This window comes from Amblyomma maculatum, chromosome 1, assembly GCF_055883805.1.
Source record: "Amblyomma maculatum isolate TAMU_Amacu chromosome 1, ASM5588380v1, whole genome shotgun sequence".
Lineage (NCBI taxonomy): Eukaryota > Metazoa > Arthropoda > Arachnida > Ixodida > Ixodidae > Amblyomma > Amblyomma maculatum.
In genome coordinates this window covers 388,099,988-388,112,460 of record NC_139344.1, presented here as the reverse complement: position 1 = coordinate 388,112,460, position 12,473 = coordinate 388,099,988, and the positions used below count along the sequence as shown (strand labels likewise).

The following is a 12,473-nucleotide window of genomic DNA, read 5'->3' as shown; positions in this document are numbered from 1 at the left end:
CTGGGAATCGAAAATTTTGCCTCGTTTTGTCGGCACGAATGCAAAAGCTTCTTCGGCAAAACTAGTACCGTTCTTTTTAGTAAAATCGTTCGAAAGCAGCAAATTCGTTTTGTGAAATCGCTGCTCCGGTGTAATTAAAATTACATTACTTGTTCAGGGAAGCGATCGTAATATTACACATAATCGAAAAGGTAACTAGATTACAGCGTTTCCATAACATTCAATTATTACTACCGTGTCTCCCGGGACAAAATTTGGCATTCGTAGAAAAGCTGTTCAGCAGCGGTCCGAATTACACACGAGTGCTGTCAATGGCGGCCAAAGGCAAAAATGATTGAATTGGGTTGCACTGAATTTATTGGCAACACTCTTTGTAACGGGCGGGCATCACAGTAGCAATGTCCATGCCTTGAAAGAAGTGCCATCAACAATACCCGGCGTTCCCAGGCGGTCTCCCTCCAAAGTAGTGACCGAGCCCAATACTTCGGTGATCGGATGAGAACCGGCGTATTCAGCATCGCCACCTGTTGTGCACAAGATGGAGTAAGGTTAATCGGAGTGAAATTGCCGTTACATAAGAGGTAGAGTTTGTGGTGTCCGCCCAATGCACTATATTCGTCTCACTAGGCTGCAGGGGCAAGTGCTCGAATCCATTAAAAAAAAAAAAAAGTCAGAAGTGTTCAACGCCGCTGAACCGAAAATGGAGCGAAAGCATTAGCTGCGGGTGACCGAGCGTTTTTCTTTTTTTCGTCGTCGTCTTCTTTTTCGCGGCTGTTCAAGGTCATTCGTGACTGCGGCCACGGATTACGCGACGGGCCGAAACTTGGCGAAACTTTTCGCAATAGCACTGCCTGAGTTTGCGACCTATTATGAATGACATATGCGCGCTCAATAGTACCGAGGATACCTACTTGCAAGGACGCACAAATAATCTTGCAGGTGCGTTTTGTCCACCAGATGGAGTGCACGAAAGAAAGGGCTACTGTGCCTGCCATCAATAAGATAGGCCATGGTGTACAGTGAATATGTGGACTCGTTGTGGTGAAGGAAGAGTATAAGTATAGTGATCACGGCTCGTGCGATCGCATGTTCCTAGAGAAGGCTCATTAAGACCGTGTTCGCTGGCAAACACTCCCACAAGAAAGTCCGTGTCAACCACCACGGCGATCTCCCTGCTGGCCGTCGCCGGTGTGGCATCTGTGAAGGGGACGTCAACGTCCTTGCAGCCAGTGGGATATGCCTGAATGAGGGAGCGCTTCCGGTGGTCGCGTCAGGCTTAACAGTCTCGTGAGATTAATGTTTCGTGGGATGGTTGTTATCGCGACGCGCGCCCGAGGGTGTAGTAAATGGAGAGCGCCCGAAGGTGCCACGTGGATATGGGATATGGCGGAAGAGATGTGAACGTGCGTAGGTGAGAACCTGCATACTAGCAGTGTCCTGTCCCTTCATGCCACGCCGGTAACCCGAAAAACGACGAGTACTGCGCATGACCTCATGAGTCATGACACTGCATGAGAATCTTTACTGTTGTTGTCGTTTGGTGGTACGAATACACGAATGATGGTTTAATGAAGTATATATAGGCTGAGAGCTGGCGCTGATGGTTATGGTCAGATTGGTATGCCTGCCCGATATCAAGCGTGCCGCGTGATGTTCAAGCGTTCAGATTTACTGGAAAAGCACTTGAGACGCCATACGTTGCCGCGACAGCCGGCGCTGTTGCAGATGTATTTGTGTGTGACCATTAGAGCTGTTGGTGAGCCCCTCGTGTATAATGACGCCCGCTCGCACGTTTAGGCGAGCCAACCTAGACAACGTCGTGTACGGCTTCCGCCTGGCCTGCAGTGTCGGTTTTGCGGTCGTCCCCGTTGCCCAACACTCCCGCCACCCAAGGCGGCTTTGTTGGCTCGACAGCATGCCGCCGTATCATTTGCAACATTTGCATCGTATCGTGGCATCGGACGTGGCGAGTGAGAGACGTGCAGGGGCCGCCGATCGTATCTCATGCTGTGTGTCAGTGAAGCTGTGCAATATAACACGTAAAGTGCGCTTGTAGGCATACGCATCGAGAGATGCACATCCAAAACCTAACACCATGTTCGAAACATATATTCAGCTACAGTGTATACAACCCTTCTGCTACGTGGCATTGCCAATACGGCTTTGGTGTGAGGCGAATGGCGAAATATATGGCGGCACACGACTGCGGTTGCGCGTACTTTGAGTGTGGTTGCTAGCATCAGGATTCGGCAGTGAAATATCTTGTGCACCATTGTGTTTAATTTCTTTCTTCGAAACGAACTACCCCTAACAAAGTCAAAGGACCCCTCTGAAGTGATTGGTTCGGTTTGGTTCGTGAGGTTTAACCAAACCATTAGAGAATGGATTGGATGCCACAAGTTGAAATTTCACGTACTAGTCAACAAATACGTAATGAACCTGATCTTTGCTGAGCTGAGGCACCCTCTCCAGTGAGAAACTTTACAAATAAAAAAATATACTTAGCTCAATTTTTATGGTGAAAGGCTATCGAAATGTTCGCAGTAAATGTACACGGGAACATGTTTGCACTAACTGACAACCTGACACCTACAAGCAAAAAAAAAAAAAAAGAATCTGCACCAGGAATAGAACCAATGGGGAAGGGGGGGGGGGGGGGGTGGCGATAGTGAAGATGATAAGATGATGCTGTTGGGATGACAATGACGATGCAGTTAGAGAAAATGTCCTGTAAAGTGGCTTTCGCCATTTCCGCTCTTAAGCACACTTCAGCGCAATGTTTTTTTTGTATTTTTTTTTCGATGAGAAAAGTACGAGAAATACGTGATTCAAATGAGACCGCCCACTCCAAGGCTGACAAAAAAATCCGCCCTTGAACAGTTCTTTCCATTACACTTACATCACGAATTTTGAGGAAGCTTAACTGTTGCTTCTAATCGTTCGTCTCGCTTAAATGCGGCAGGCTCACACAATCCTTTAACTGACCGTTTGCTTAAGCGTTTGGAACCCACATCCTTTTCTCTCAATTGACCGCTCAATTCGTGTTGAATCAGACAAAGGCTGCAACCGGCCCTCCTCATTACAAGAAAAGAGCTCAAGCACGACTTCATATCACAAAATATGAACGCATAAGGAAGTCCTTTGAAACCAATACATGTCGGCGGCTTGATTTCCATTCCCCTCGCGTTTCTTCATCTCTCTAAGCCCGTGCTCGTAATTTTTATCCGTCACGTTGCACGAAGTTTCTGGTCACGAAAATTGAATATGAACCACCAACCGTATAGTGAACTCGGCCCATGGTATCTCGTTCGCAGTTTTTCTACCCAACTGGTGGTGGGAAACGTAGCGACGTTCTGCAGCAGCGCCTCGGCGTGCCCTTGGAGCCGATATTAGCGAAGCGATTCACGTGTTCCGTGCCGCCCGCGGTCTCTGCGTACTTGCCGGCTGGCAGAAAGATACGGGTGTCTTCCACATACACATGCACGCTAGGCCCGCGCTCGCGACAGCTGCTAACGATCGGGAAGAGTTTACCATAACAATGGACCGCCGAAGGAGGCGGCGGAGGCCCGCGCAACTTTCGAGCGGCTCTACCGCATGCAGTACGCGGAGAATGCAAATGACGCCTCGTCTCGCGGCGTCGGCGTACGCGAGGCTCTAAATGCCACGCTCTGCTGAGCACGGCGCCAGATTAGGGGTTTCAGTTTAGGTTATGGACCGCTCAACTTCGTTCGGCCGCAGTGAAGCGGGGAAACGTCGACCAATTCGAACGGGGCGAAACACCCGGTGTGGGAAGGAGCGTGGCGGAAAAGCCGCATCATATCAGCGGTCGTATCAGCGTTCGCCGGGAGTGTGCGTGGATACGTTTCTTTGTACCTCCCCAGTAATACACGTATACTATGCGTGGATGAAACTGATTCGGCCATTAGTTTTATCGCGTTGGAATCTAAAGGCCACACGCACATGTATTTGTACCAGTATCGATCACAGTTGTGCGTGAAGTTATTCGAGGCTCGAAAAGGAACTGGGTCACCTGGCGGAATATTCATTTGGTGAGACAATAACGATTTATCCGGAGCTAGGTGTCAGGTATTTTTTGTCACGTTGCACATATTAATTCCGTATCTTTTATTTTCTCGAAATTTGTTAACTCGCGAACATAATTTCTTTCCTTCGTGGCTGCTTTGAAATTATTTTAATGCGTAATATATAGCGAGCGTTATTTTGCTGGAGTCGTCAATGTCTTAGCTAAGCAGGTGCCAAGTGCGTAAGTCCCGTAGCAGCACTCCATTCATGTCTCTAAAACGGGGCTTATTCTTTTCACACACACGTTTTCTCCAATTAAACTGGACATCGCAGGCGCTACTGTGACAACCTTGTTCCTTGTTCATCAAGTAGGTTGAAGATTTACTCATCAAAACGTATACGTAATTGGGTTACTGTCAAGACTCTTGTTTGTAAAGAGATCGGTGAAATGACTATCAAAGACGAGAGCGGCGCACAATCTGAAGCTAAGTCGCATACCTCCATACTTCCATCCTTATACTTGTACATCAGACGTTCCGGCGAATTACCTCAACAGGCGCAAGCGGCACCAGTTTTCCTTTTTCCGCAGTGTGTCAATACCCTGCCTGCATGGCCCTACGTACATTGTTATCAAGCCATCAACTAGACGTCGCTGCCTTTGCAATGCACTGCCGTAACAGCCGCAGAGCAAGGCGCTAAAACGCACGACACGAACCTTCCCGACATGTGATGGTCGAACGCTGAATGCCTGCATGCTCATCATGATCAAAGGCTGGAACGGAAACAGCAATAAAAAGTAGCAGTAAAGCTGCTTGGAAAACGCTGTCTACTCCCTTTCGCAGGGGGTATGCGGTAGCATAGGATCCACGGGCGTAGCCATGCCGCAAAACGATCCGCCGACTGTCCATGTGCTGCATTTGCGGCGGCAGCACAAATCACACGGCGGAGTATCTCAGCAACAACAAGAAACAGCTGCAGAAAGATGACAAAACTAACGACTGGTCCTGTCCGCCAGATGCTTCGGCTGGACTCGGGAGCCGAAGAGCATCGGCAACGACGGGAGGGCTGCACCGACAAACCAGTCTCCCTCCTCGTCGTACCACGGCCGACCTTCAACTTGGCTTGGTTCATTTGCTAAACGTCCGTCTGAGCCCTCTTCTTGCCCGCTTTCCTCTAGTGCTTCCTATATTTGCTTGTTTCGCTTTGACATCGAGCGATCAACACTTACCCTCTCTCTCACCTCTCTCTCTTTTTCGTTTTCAGTTCCCTTGGTCGTTGTGCCTGCGTTCTTGCGCGCATCTCTGCCTGGCGGCAGCGGGAGAATGCGTCTCTATATTTAATGACTTCGTGAGAGCCGCCATGTCCTGGCCCGGCAGCGCAGACAGTGCGCGTTATCAGCTGGGTTCCGCCTCAACTAACCCATCGAGGCATGAGCCGCCTGCCATTTCTCACACCCATCTCCAAGTGTAAGCCTAAAAGGACCGGCTGGCCGTGTCAGCCGGAATAGAGGACGTCCCCGTTTGGCTTCGGGCCTGTTTGCATATTTGCAGCTTCTGAGGTCTTATGCGGGATGACGGTGAGAAGTTCATTCAAGAAAAGCAGCCGAGCAGTGTTGGTAGAGCCGCGGGCAAGAAGTCAGTAATTGGTCCCTTCAGCAGCCTATAGGGTCCTTGCATATCAATTCGCAGAGAGGGTCATTGCGCTCTGTTCTCCGGATTGAAACTTCCGAGCTCGCCGGGTGTAAGCGTTACCTCGAGTTCTTCGCGAGGACCAACAGCATCTTCTTGCAGCCTCTGAGTGGGGATGATATTTTCTTCACGACGTCACATCTCGTCTCCACATTAGCTCCCGAGTTCGGCGGGTGTCGGCGAATTAATGATTCACAAGGTTAAACTAGGTCTTCTTCGTTTTGACAATGATATGGTTAACCCGTTTCTATATTCAAATACAATTAATTGAAGCCTGCAGTAATCACTAGCCCCATTTACTCCGTGACAGAAAATTCGCTTTTAAGTCTTTTCTGGTTTCCTGAATAAAAAGCTAAAATATCAGACTAAACTGAAATGACAAGAATTTCGATGCCACCGGTTTGTTTAGTATAGCCAAATATTACGCCGATTATGTTTATTGATCAGCGAAGCAATACACACATCGCGCACAACAGCCCATAGTTAGCAACTGCTGTTTATTATTATTTTTTTAACTTGTATCCTACAATAGTGCTTCAACATAAAAAAGGACCCATCGGAGCGGAGCAGGTTCGAACCGCTGGAGTTCTAACGCTGGTACTCGGGTTCAGTAATCGAGCGTCTAAGCCACTGAGCCACCGCGGCGTGTGCTTTCGCTCGTTATAATCAGTTTAGGTAACGTTAAACCACCGTCATTTCCTTTTCTTTTCTTTTTTTTTTTTTCATTCTTTACTTCCCGCAAGATACAAATGGACTCCCTTTAACCAAGCGTAACGGTCGTTCCATGAACAGCGTGTCTGAATAGGGAATCAAGAGTCGTGGTTTCGACTCCCATCACGACCCAAGTTTCTTTTCAACGGTAAGTAAATAGCTCTACGTGTCATAATAGCATATGAGTCATACTACTACCTTATAAATCACAATTTATCTGATGTCTTAACGTCATTTTCTTCTCACGTCACAATTTGTAGAGCAATTAGAAATTGTGTAGTGACGTCATCACGGATTACTGCGTAATCTTTGTGGGTTATTTTAATTAAATGAGCGAGATCATTGTGGTTGTGGCACCACGACCCTCTCGACCAATAAAAATTTTCGTCACAGGGTTTCGGGGGTTCGCTCCGGTCATCCGCACTAAAGCTATTGCGTGAAAATTCATGGTATCAGCCACGGAGGAAAGTAAATGTTGTACGCGTTGTGACCAAGTGCCGTTTCGTTTCATTTTTTGTTTGTTCGTTTGGTCTTTGGAAACCATTGTTCGTAAGCCTTGTGGACAGCAGGAAGAGGAGGCGGAAGGTATGATGGAACAAACTGTGCGCCGGACAACGATTTCAAGACAACTCAGAGCAGACTTAGCTGATCACGCTCCTCGGCCATTGTCACTCATTTTATCACGTTTATCATCCAACACTGTACTTATCACCAGCCGCTTACGCGATGAGAGCCGGAGTCAAAGTTGGCAGTTTTATAACGACAGCGGTTAACGCAAAGTTATCGGTTCGTTACCGACGTGACGTCGCGCATGACGTCGTGACAACACGCCATGCCGATTGTCAAGCACGGAGTGACCTAACACGCGAGTGACGTCCGGCCACGCTGACTACGCAGAATACCAATCCCTGATAGCTGGGTTCAAGAGCAACTACATCAATGTAATGACCCTACCTAAAAATCATTGACAACTCTACCTTAAGAAGAATTATTAATGAGCTAGACAGAAAAAGTGGAACTGTGGACCTAACAATTAATATGCAGAAGTCTAAGACAATGTTCAAGAGCCTCGGGAAGGAACAGAAGTTTACAATAGGAGCGAAACACTGGCGAATATGTATACTTAGGACAGGTAGTAACCGCAGATCCGGATCATGAGAGGGGAATAACCAAAATAATAAGATTAGGGCGGAGCGCATTTTGCAAGTGTTCGCAGATTACGACTAGCAGCTTATTGGTATCGCTCAAGAGGAAAACATATAATAACTGCATCTTACCTGTACTCACCTATATGGGGCTGAAACGTGGAGGTTAACGAAAAGGGTTCTGAAGAAAATTCAGATGGATATAGAACGGAAAATGGTAGATGTAACGTTAAGAGACAGTACAGGGTGAGTCAGAAAAATAACTCGAGTTAATGACGTTCTAGTGAAAATCAAGAAGAAATGGGCATGGGCAGGGCACGTAGTGCGAAGAGAGAATAACCCATGGTCGCTTAGGGTAACAAATTGTATTCCAAAGGAATGAAAGCGCATCAGGGGGCGGCAAAAAGTTGCCTGATTAAGAAGTTCGCAGGGATAAACTCCATCGATGCAGCTATAGTTAGCTGGGAGAGGCCCTGAAGTAGGCATTAACCAGATGATGATGAGTGCGGTTTTCGTGCTCGAGAGCACATTCCGCAAATTTTAGCTCTACTCTACACACATAACGAACCCAGCGACCCGTTCTAACGACGGCACAAGTAGAGTGCACTCTGACACAGTCGCAGGATTAAGCTCGGAGAACAACCGTAACAAATTGCTACAATCCTTATTGTGGTTGATTGAGCAAAGAACTTTTTGTGACCAGGCGTGGTTTCTATCGGTTGATTGTCGGATTGCTCAGCGAATATTCTTAACGGGGGATCGTCCCATGAGGGCATAGTGTACAAACTAAACCTTTTTTTCACCATTAAAGGTGTAACGTTGTCAACACCCTATAAGTAGAGCACCCCTGCTGCACCGTGGAACATCCTTCGTTGCCCAAATGTCTGTTTGGTGTCGAGGAGCGGTTGCTGTGTTCTGTTGAGGTCGAAGCGCGGCAGCCCTTACAGAGCTCAGGACATTGCTGCAACGGTGTTTGGCTTTCAGACCGCATTTATCTCTTTCACTTTTTCTTCATATGCCCTCCTCTATTTTAAACAACGCAGGGTAGCCAACCGAAGCCCCTGATTGTTAACCGCCGCGTCTTATCCCTGCGTTGCGGTTTTCCACGTAGGGTGTTAGCCCGGGGACACTCGAGCACACTATTTGCACTCAATAAGGTGTAAAAATGTTTGTGTGTAGGTCTGACGCTATACAGATGGGGCTTTTTATGCACATTCGGATAAAGACATCTGATAGCATTCACTGTTGTTGTTTACAGACTGCGCGCAAATAAAAGAGGTTCGCATTCATTACGCGATGTAAGCAGGTCACTTTTTGGGAGCCAAAGTAGGGAGTGAGTTCATAGCACGAGCGCGTTCATTTTGCGAGTAAATCTGGTGACTTTTCTCATTTACTCAGGGGTTCTCAATCTGGGTTCCCCGCAACCAAGGAGTTCCGCGGGCTGCTTCTGTGGGTTCTTCGGGCTCCCACTGTGCAGTAACCTCTATAGTTCTTGTCCTTGATTTAGAGGCCTGAGCAGAAATGAGAAGCAGACATTTAATACAAAGCTGACTGCCAAACTCTTAAAAACAAAAACAAAATGCTTAGAAAAGGTCTAAAAGAAGGAAAAATCCCGGACGGTCCATCGCAAGCAACATCACTTGCCTATGACAGTTGGGAAGGGGAGGGGGGTTTCTTGTCACATGTTGATGGCTGTCGGAGTTACTTGAGGCAAAAAGTTTGGGAACCCCTGGCCAAGATTTTGCGACGGAGTGCGCGTAATCGACCCCTCTTCGATGTTCTCGATGGTTCAGGCGATGCTTTAACTTCAGGCATCCTAGAACCGGGCGCCGGCACTAACGTGTGATGGACTTGAACGGTGATGCAAAGTACCCAGGCGTCGTACTAGACTGTGATTTCTTCTGAAAGCGAGTGCGCTATACTCCAAAGCATCATCATCATCATTGTTAGTAGTAGGATTATACCATATTACTTCAACTGACCCGGTCCTATGCTTGCTGTGCTATAGCTCCAAAGCGCTTCCTGATTAACGCTGCTTAGTGTAGCGCTTCATTACCCGTCGGCTTCTCCCATGCTTGCGCCATGCTGGTACAATGTCCCTGCTTGGACAGAAACGTTAAAACAGGCTAACGTAAGCAGTGGTTATAAACGTCGAGGCCGTCATGCCAGCAGCCTTCTCTTGCTTGCCTCTGACTGACCTTCGCGGCCTTTCATTGAATGAGAAAAGCAAGTTTAGGACATTCTGTGAAATTACCAATCGCATTCACGAGCAAAGTATATATGCTGCCGCAAAGAGACAACAGCAAGCGATTATACCCGTTAAGTTTCGCTCTCCAGGGTCCATTGATTGGCAATCGACGTGAAATGTGTTTGTGTATATAATTAAAGAAAGAAAGAAAGAAAGAAAGAAAGAAAGAAAGAAAGAAAGAAAGAAAGAAAGAAAGAAAGAAAGAAAGAAAGAAAGAAAGAAAGAAAGAAAGAAAGAAAGAAAGAAAGAAAGAAAGAAAGAAAGAAAGAAAGAAAGAAAGAAAGAACACAAAAGCGTCACAGTTTTCAGGAAGCAGCGCCGTACGTGTGTCGTCCACTTTGTGCTCAACATGTAAGCGTATGTGTACGATCAACATCGACTGCAGTCGGACAACTGCCCGTCTTGGTATACCTCCGAAACCAAGTGTCCCTACAAAACATTAGCGAGAAAGTTGCAAAAAGACTTACGCTCATACGAAGTCACAAAGACGCGAGCGGCGCACGTGCAAACAGCAGCGGAGCAGGACCAGATAAAGTTCCTTCAATTATAGCGGTGAGCTATGCGGCATACGTACTATCATTTAAATGGGCGTACTTGCTGAAGACTTCAGCTCTATTCTTTCTTGTCAACAGACAGGAGCTCTGTTCGGACAGCCACTTGATTAATCAAGTGCGTCATGAATTCGGATTAAGAGCAAGGCACAGCCAAATAAGGTGTACTCTGAACATATGAAACGACAATTGCGGGAATACAAGATTGTCCACTGTTAGGTTGAACACGCGAACAGGTGTTTCTTCAAAGTGCCATTACGTCTTACACTACCGCACTTCGAAGCAAAATGGCCTGGCACAGATGGACCAGAAGGAGGTGCTTCACATGCCCTTTCACTTCGCGTTGATGAGCGGCCACGTGAAATGCAATTGCGCTCCGAAGGGAGTGGCCAAGCGTTTACGTGTTCCCTCTAAGAGTGGACGACCATGCACATTAGCACGTGCTGTATTGTGCTCGCTCCATGAACATACTGTCAGGGTGATCAAATCAACACTCTCCGTTAAAAATGTACGCGACCTGTCATACGAGAATTGGACGCGAAAAGCCAGTGCATCTCGTCACAATCATCATACTTGTAGCAGAAATGTAGCGCTCGTGTTTCACATGAACTGCATTAAGTTGATATCCGCAATTCTAGGAAGGAGCCCTGTTCTTTATCGTTTTCGGTCCATCTGCAGAACAAGCAGTGACTTCTGGACACATCGCTCAAAGAGAGCAGCGAGAAGCACGTGTCCGGGCAAGTCCGGAGGAGTCAAATGAGGACACGAGCTTCGATGCCATAGATGTGACCAGAGCCTTAACAAGGTTAACTATGCAGTACAAGACACAGTTATAAGAATGGAAGCGTCCTGCTTTCTGTACCTATAGAAAGAAAATTAGCAATGGAAGGACTATTTGTAAGCCAGTTTGTTTACTGCCGCGTGCCCCAGCATTCGTGCTCCACAGCTTTCAGTGCCCAGACGAGTGTATACGCTATATAATCTGCTGGTTCGTTCACCACGATTCTAATTGAATCTTCTCTGAATGTCTAAATATTCGTCGCTTCCGCTGACGATGACCAACGCTATCCAACCAAGAACGCAGCGTCAGATTGGACGATTGTTGTTCTTGCATCTCGTGCCAAACTTCCCGCGTTTTTTCACTGGTTTTAACCAGGGTGAGAAAACGCGCCCTCATCAACTACATCCACATCCTAGAAGACGAATGCCCGATGATGCACCTGGCTATATGCCAGCACAGTAACCCGGATAGAACCCTAAAACAACATCGATTACCGTGTCAGAGAAAACAACGCTTATCACCACGCAATATTCTTTGAAATGCCCGCTGCGGAGCATTCACCAATAGCGTAACACTGAGGCGTCAAAGCTCACCTGTTCACATGGTTATATCCACAAAGAGAGAATCCGGACCAACGACGCACTGTGGGCCTTTGTCACGCACACCAAGTGCAACCAATCGAAGACAATGAGGACACACGGGTCTTCTCTTTTTACCTATCCAGCCTTGAGAATACACGAGGCCACGCCAGGAAGAGGGAGCCGACACTCATGAACGGTACACACAACACCAAAGGTATCCAGACGATGCACCATGAACGGGGAACACCACCGCTTCAGAGGCCGAGGAATCTCGCGCGGGTATCCACGTGAGCAGGAGGCCGAAGCACGTTGTATCCGGGAGTCAACAGCACACTCCGAACGGAGGCACCAAGGCAGACACCACGCTACGCGAATGGCACGGTCGAAGGAGGCATCACCTGCATGGGCCACAGAGCTCGCGGGAGAGCACGTCGGCCGCTTCGCGAGTGGCGGCAGTACCCGGTATGCAGGTGCCTCGAACCAGCGACGACGACGCAGCAGGCAAGGGAGACTCGCTCTCCCCTTTTCCTCCTCCTCGTCGTCTTGATTCCCCGGTGAAGAAGCCGTCCGTCCGGCGGAGTGGAACCTCCACGCTCCTCGCAGAGCTGCCGCCGAAGACCACGTCGTCTTCCCCTCACCCCGTCGAGCGCGCGCCACCGCCAAACCTGTTGGAGCCTTTGTTTCTTACTGAGCTCGGCTCGGCGCTGCACAATGGATGGTCTTTCTCGAGCAACTGCTTTTGGTG

At 48.0% G+C, this 12,473-nt stretch overlaps 1 protein-coding gene across 1 annotated transcript in view; it reads right to left on the bottom strand.

The window, feature by feature from the left end:
- The window catches only part of dgo (ankyrin repeat domain containing protein 6 diego), a 151,389-nt gene extending 139,207 nt beyond the window's left edge, over nt 1-12,182 (bottom strand). The window contains exon 1 of the mRNA XM_084594094.1: nt 11,741-12,182. The gene's annotated coding sequence lies outside the window, so the exon portion shown is untranslated. The remainder of the gene's footprint in view (nt 1-11,740) is intronic.
- Between the last annotated feature and the right edge of the window lie 291 nt (nt 12,183-12,473).